This window comes from Lontra canadensis, unplaced genomic scaffold (genome assembly GCF_010015895.1).
Source record: "Lontra canadensis isolate GAN:19392208 unplaced genomic scaffold, GSC_riverotter_1.0 scaffold32, whole genome shotgun sequence".
Classification (NCBI taxonomy): domain Eukaryota; kingdom Metazoa; phylum Chordata; class Mammalia; order Carnivora; family Mustelidae; genus Lontra; species Lontra canadensis.
In genome coordinates, this window is record NW_022631026.1 from 7,171,641 (window position 1) to 7,177,734 (window position 6,094).

The window sequence follows — 6,094 nt, forward strand, 5'->3', positions numbered from 1 at the left end:
GACACATGGGCGGTGTTAAGCCAGAGGCTTGTCTAGGGGCCTTAGGGGAAGGAGGTAGAGAGACCACAGGCCACCAAGTCCCTCCACTGCCCTTTACCATAGTGGACGGCATTCGCGGCGACTAGACGTCTCTAAGGGCAGGTGCGAGTGCCTCGCTTGGACAGAGCCTGTTAAGTCCCAGCACAGCGACAGTCTGCACAGTGAAGCTGGAGGCAAAGCCCTAGGCAGTCGGTTATCCCTGAGTATGCAGCCCCCGCAGGAGGATGATGCCTCTCTGGGATGTGGGCCACACCCGGCTGCTGACCCCAGGGAGGGGAGAAGGAACGTGGGGCACTTCTTTTTTCTTTCATTTTACCATTCTTTCCTTTGAAGACAAAGTGCAACAGTCACATCCCATCCTCGAGTGTGGGGTGTGCCCCACCGGAGGGTCCCTGTGAGGATTTAAAGGGCATGGGACACTAGTCCAGGCAGGTTGCCAGTTTGGTGCAGAGGGACCTCGGAGGAGCTCAGTGCTGTACCCCGTCCCTGGTGCAGGAGTGGTGTGTGAACTTGGGGCTATTACTTCCCTTCTCTGGGCCTCCAAGGAAGTTGGACCAGAGGATACAAGGATGTTTACAGCTCCAAAATCCCCTGTGAGGTTTTGAAAAACTTCCCCTGCACTGTCCCCAGGCCCGAGGCTCACCTTGCTCAACTTTATTTTTACATAGTCCTTGAGCAGCCAGTGGGTGGGTACCCGGCAGGGCTCAACTAAGGAAGGGAGGAGGGGAGTTATCTCCACCCTGACAAGCTTAATTCCTACCCAAGGATGAGATTAACAACCCATCAGAGAACCACCAGACAGCCCAGACACAAAATGAGACAGCTTCAGAATCACGGGAAACACCGTGGTATTTGTCCCCCCTCTGTGAAGAAACATTTTGTCCCAATGACAGACTTTTCCTCACATTCCAGAAGTCTCGCGGGTCCAGTGCCGTGGCCAAGTGGGGAAGAGTGTCCACACGCTCAGCTCTCTTTGGCAGGTCAATCAGCCAGCCGTTGCCAGGAGAACATTGTCCCCGCTCTGGAGCCTCCTCCAGGCAGCAGGGACGGGATGTCTCAGCATGTGGGGTCCTGGTAGCGGCCTGGCGTGGAGGGAAGCACGGTCATCCCCTCTCTCGCCAGCAGCTTGCTGCCCTCGGAGTGTGACCCAGCCGCCTCCCTGACCCTCTGAGCCTCCGTGTCTCCAGCCATAAGGGAACGTTTTGGGTCAGCTCAAACGTCCTGTTCCCGCTCAGCTGTGTGACTGTATTTGAGATATAGAGATACTAACTGAAATGAGAGGTGAGTTCTCGATTGAGGAAGCCAGGTGCTCTGCCCCTCTCCTGTACGTACATGCCGCTCACTCGCGGGTCACCTGTATACGCTGCTGCTCCGGCTAGCCCACGCCAGACGTGGAAACCCCTGCCCGCACGCCATACTTTCCTCTGGGGAGGCCCCGTCTTGCCCAGATGATCCATCTGACCCAGATTAGGAAACAGAAACAAAGGAAGGAGGCAGGGCTGCTTCCGTGAGCACTGGCCCGGCTGGCTGCAGGCAAACTCGTGGAGTGGCCCTTGGCCTAGGGTCTGGGAGTTAGCAGGGCGTGAGTCATTAAACCCAGCTACTAACCTGGATTTGGGAAGACAAATCGGTGATGACTAAAATCGGCCCTTTCACATGCGTGGCATTAATGTCTTTCTGCATATTTTCGGCAGATTCTGTCATCTCCCAGACTATCTCTTCCCTTGGAGAAAAGCAACAGATCCTTGTCAACTACGCGGTGGCCAATGCCTAAAAGTTACACTAACGTGAAGGTGAGGTTTTTGTGTTTGGAGCAGAAGCTGTAATGGCAGCAAAAAAATAAATAAATAAATAAAAATAAAAAATCATATTGGATGTGCCAGTAGGATCTGTATCCTTAGTCATCCCACCTAAGCTACAGGACCAACTCCATGTTTTTTAGCTACCCCTACCACCGAGCTCCTTCTGGAGCCCAGGGCTTCCCTTTCCCTGGCTGGGTCTCTGGCTGCTTGTAAAACGCTCTGTGGCTAGATCGGCATACATAAACAGCAAGCCGTTGCGCTCTGATGTTCTAAGAATCTTTCACAATGAGGCTCACGTATAAATCTACTATATATGTTTTTGAACCAAAAAATGAGGCTATGTCTGAAGAAGGGGTGTTTTTTTCTTCATGAACTTATTAACACGAAAGGGCTTATGAAGGTGTATATAGCAAATTCAAATTTAAGGAGTCACCTTTACTGGAAATAATTAAATAACATAAAAGATAACACTCGGTGAACATTTACGTATCCACACGGTCGCTACTGGAATATTAGACTTCGAGAGCCTCCTGGAAAATAGGTTTGTGTTCTGTCCACATGTCCAAGGTCATCTGCTACTGCACCAGATATCTTCCCAGAAACACAAGAGTTGGCTCTGGAGTGAGGCGCGTGACCTCCAGTTACATGAGACTTCCCAGGACGCCTGGGAAGCAGGGGATGCTCTAGTCACCTGTGGATGTCTGTGTGTTCGGACGCTCTGTCACTCACCACTCACTAGCCTTGCCCTCGAATCACTTGAAGTGTTTCCAAAAATCCAGTCCACCCTCCAAGGTGGAAAGTGTGACATCTTTGCCAATATGCAAATGATGTGCCCCAGGCACAGAGAGTTTCCGGGAGGCCCTCCTTGCTCTGAGCAACACAGGCGTCATCACAAAAGGGGAGCACCTCCAAAGTGTCTGTCAGAAGCCAAAGAACAGCTCTGTGTAAGTGGAAGTCCCAGGACATTATAAAGTGTGGTCTCATGGCCCCACCTTGACCCACCCTGGTGTGGCTCCCCGGGAAGTTGCTGGAACGCAGCCCGGACCTCCTGGATCCCAAGGGTGCCCCGTGGCAGGTCGGTGGCCACATGGTACATTGCAGAGAAAAGGTGGCCTCTGTCCAGACATTAAGAGCAGGAGTTTCATTTGACTGGCAAATTGATTCTAGCAATGCTTTTCTTCCCGCAGCCTGCCTTCCGAGCCGCCTGAGGACAGAGTCCCAGGACGTCTGAACTGAGTGGTGGTTCACATATGCCACCTTCCTCACCCTGACAGCAGGACAAAGGTTTTCAGATCTGACCACTTTACTCCTTTATAACTCTTCCCTGGTGGCCTTGGGCCCAGAGGGTAAAGTCTGGACGCTTTAGCCCGGCACCCAGCTGTCCCGCTCCCTTTCCCAGTCTCCCTTTCCCAGTCTCCTCTGAGGTTTGTCCCGCTCCCTTTCCCAGTCTCCTCTCCTGCACTGGGCTGTGTGCCAGCCCCCCTAAACCACTTCGTTCTGTGGGGCCTGCCTGCCTGCCATCCCAGCGCGCCTCACACAGGATGGGCACCTTGGGTCTTGGCCCCTGTCTCTTCCCACTCCCGTTGAAGTCAGGACCACAGCTTGCTTACTTTCACACATCCAGTTGCTAGCCCAGTACCTGGCACACGACAGCCACTCAACATTGTTAGGTTGGAGAGAGGGGCTCCCCCAGGAAATCTGTGACTTGTGGTTACGCGGCTGATTAGCTCATGGGAATTTCTCCCTATGTGCTGTCCAAAATCAGAGGGCAAAAAGACATCGAATATTCTTCCTGAACATTCATTCATTCAATCTGTGTTTATCCTAAGTGTCTCCTACATGCAGCTGGTGTTCTGGCCGATGGAGGATCCCGGGGCTCCCGCTCAGGGCTGGGTGCTTGGGCATCTCAGCACACCGGCCAAGGGCCCGGCCTTCCAACCCACCACCACTTCTTTTGTTCAATTTTCTCTGAGCCTCCTGGTGACTGCCTGTGACCCCACGTGTCGTGACCCCTGTGCTGAGTTTTGCCACCGCCCCACTTCTTGCTGGAACTGTGGTGATGGGAGACCCGGGGCCAGCAAGAGTTCTTTCTCCCATGGCAGGCAACAGCATATGGAGGGCCCTGGCGCAGTGCAGGCCTTCTGGAAAGTGTGTGCTCTGCCTGGGGTTAGTGTGAGCTCCACATCCTTGCCATGTCAGACCCAAGACCCAAGGGCCAAGAGTATCATGATGGACTGAGCCCTGGGGGGGCCCCAGCATAAGGCAACTTCTATCTGGGCTCATAAGGAGAGCCTGTAGGAGCAACTCAAGGGGACACATGTTTTCCTGGCTCTGATTCTAGCCCAGGCCCCCTCTAGCTGCCAAGGAGGAGATGGGCCAAGGAGGTCCCTGTCCTCAAGGAGTGTGCAGTCAGAGGGGAGCCCAGGTCCCAGGCGAGTGCTCTGTTTCTGGTCACCAGCACGGTGGCCCCATGGGGTACCCCCAGCGGGTCCCAAGGACAAAGGCATGAGCAAGCTCTGGTTATTAGAAACAGTGAAGCCTGGGCTTGGGAAGACTCCTGCAGGGCTGGGCTGAGCTGTGGAGGGGCAGAGGGCACTCAGCGTAAAGGCATGGAGAGAGGTCACCATCCATGTACCAAGCTCCACTTGGGGAGAGAACTGAGGGCTGTATGATGGGACTCACTCTGGGTACAGCCTCTGACCCCCAGGGGCCACTCCTTGGTTGTGCAGACAGATCTCAGTCTGCATTTCCCATCAGCCCAACTAATTCCTTGCTGACAACAGGACTCAGTGATCTTGAAGGGCAGGAGGAGGGCTTAGCCACCCAATGCAGATATTAAACATTCCCCTTTGGCATGCCATGTCCTGTATCATTCAAAGCCCCAGCCCACAGTTCCGTGGAGTGAATTGAACATGGGAACTGGTTACAGAGATAACAGAATATCTAACAGCTGCAGAAAGCCCCTACCGCCCACAGGCTGGGTGTGAAAGGGAGGAAGGGCGCCCAGCAGAGCTGTGGCCACCACAGAGAGGCACTGACCGAGGGAAAGCAGCCAATGACAGAGACGCTGCTCGAAGCAGAGGGACAGGAGGAGACAGACATGGCTTCTCCCATCCTCCACTCTCTTACTGGGACCTCCTGATTGGACCCTGTTGGCAAGAGATCTGGCAAGTGATTTTCAGGGCTCAGCCCCCGCCCCATCTCCATCCCTCCGAGAAATAGCCCTGACCTGGGGGTTAGGGGGATGGGCATGAGATCAAGCCGGCTAATGACAAGCACAGCTCCCTTTCCAAAGGCTTGTCAATATCTTCTTCCTGCTAACTTGGAGGACACGTCCCAAGAAGAGTTCCAGTAAGCACAAGATCACATTTCCTATTGGCTTGAGCAACAGGGAAAACTAATCACCTCGCTTGCCAAGAAGTGTCACGGAAGGGAGGCTCCAGATTCATTCATTCAGGAACACTTGACTGCCACCAAAGACCCAGGTCCTGTTGGTCTTTCTCACTTCCATGCCCAGGGTGAGGGCCCAGCTCTCTTCATGGCTGCAGATGGCTGGCCTGGCTCTAGACATCAGACACAGTTTATAAAAGCAAAGGCTCACGGACAGAGGGAGAAGGCATCTCTTCCTCTATCTCTCTTTACCCGAGCACTACCTCTCCCCAGTGTACTTCCCTTCCCGTCTCATTAAGGGGGAAAGGATCACATCCCCTTGCCTTCTCAGTCTCTAGGGAGGAGGGTGGGACCTCCCTGGTCGACTTCTACTGATTTCTATTCACCCACTAGCCCTAGAAATCTTCTCTTATCTTCTGCCTCTCCCGGGGCACACCCAACAGTGTCATCTGGGCTGGGGCCCCTAAGGGACCGGGGTCTGAAGGAGGCCAGAAGTCCCAGGAAGAGCCCAGCTCGGAGCTGGGCCTGGAAGAGTGAGAAGCAGCTGGATAACGAGAGAGAAGCGACCGAGATTGGATTTTACAAAGGCAGCCCTCCCCTCCCCCACCCTTCAAGACCTGCTGTGCAACGTGGGCTGCCTTCGGGCTTGTTTAAACTTCCAGAATGAGGCAAAGGCGAGGCAACTTCCACCTTGCAAGCTGGGACGCTGACCTTTGGAGCCCTGGGTTACCTTGTAAGATAAGAGGCTGCCCTGAGGCCACTGTGCTCTGGGAACCCTAGGCCAGGTGAAGAGTCCCGTGCAGATGTTTTCTCCCAGCAGAACTGAGCTCCTAGCCAGTTGAGAGCCAGCGCCAGCACAAACA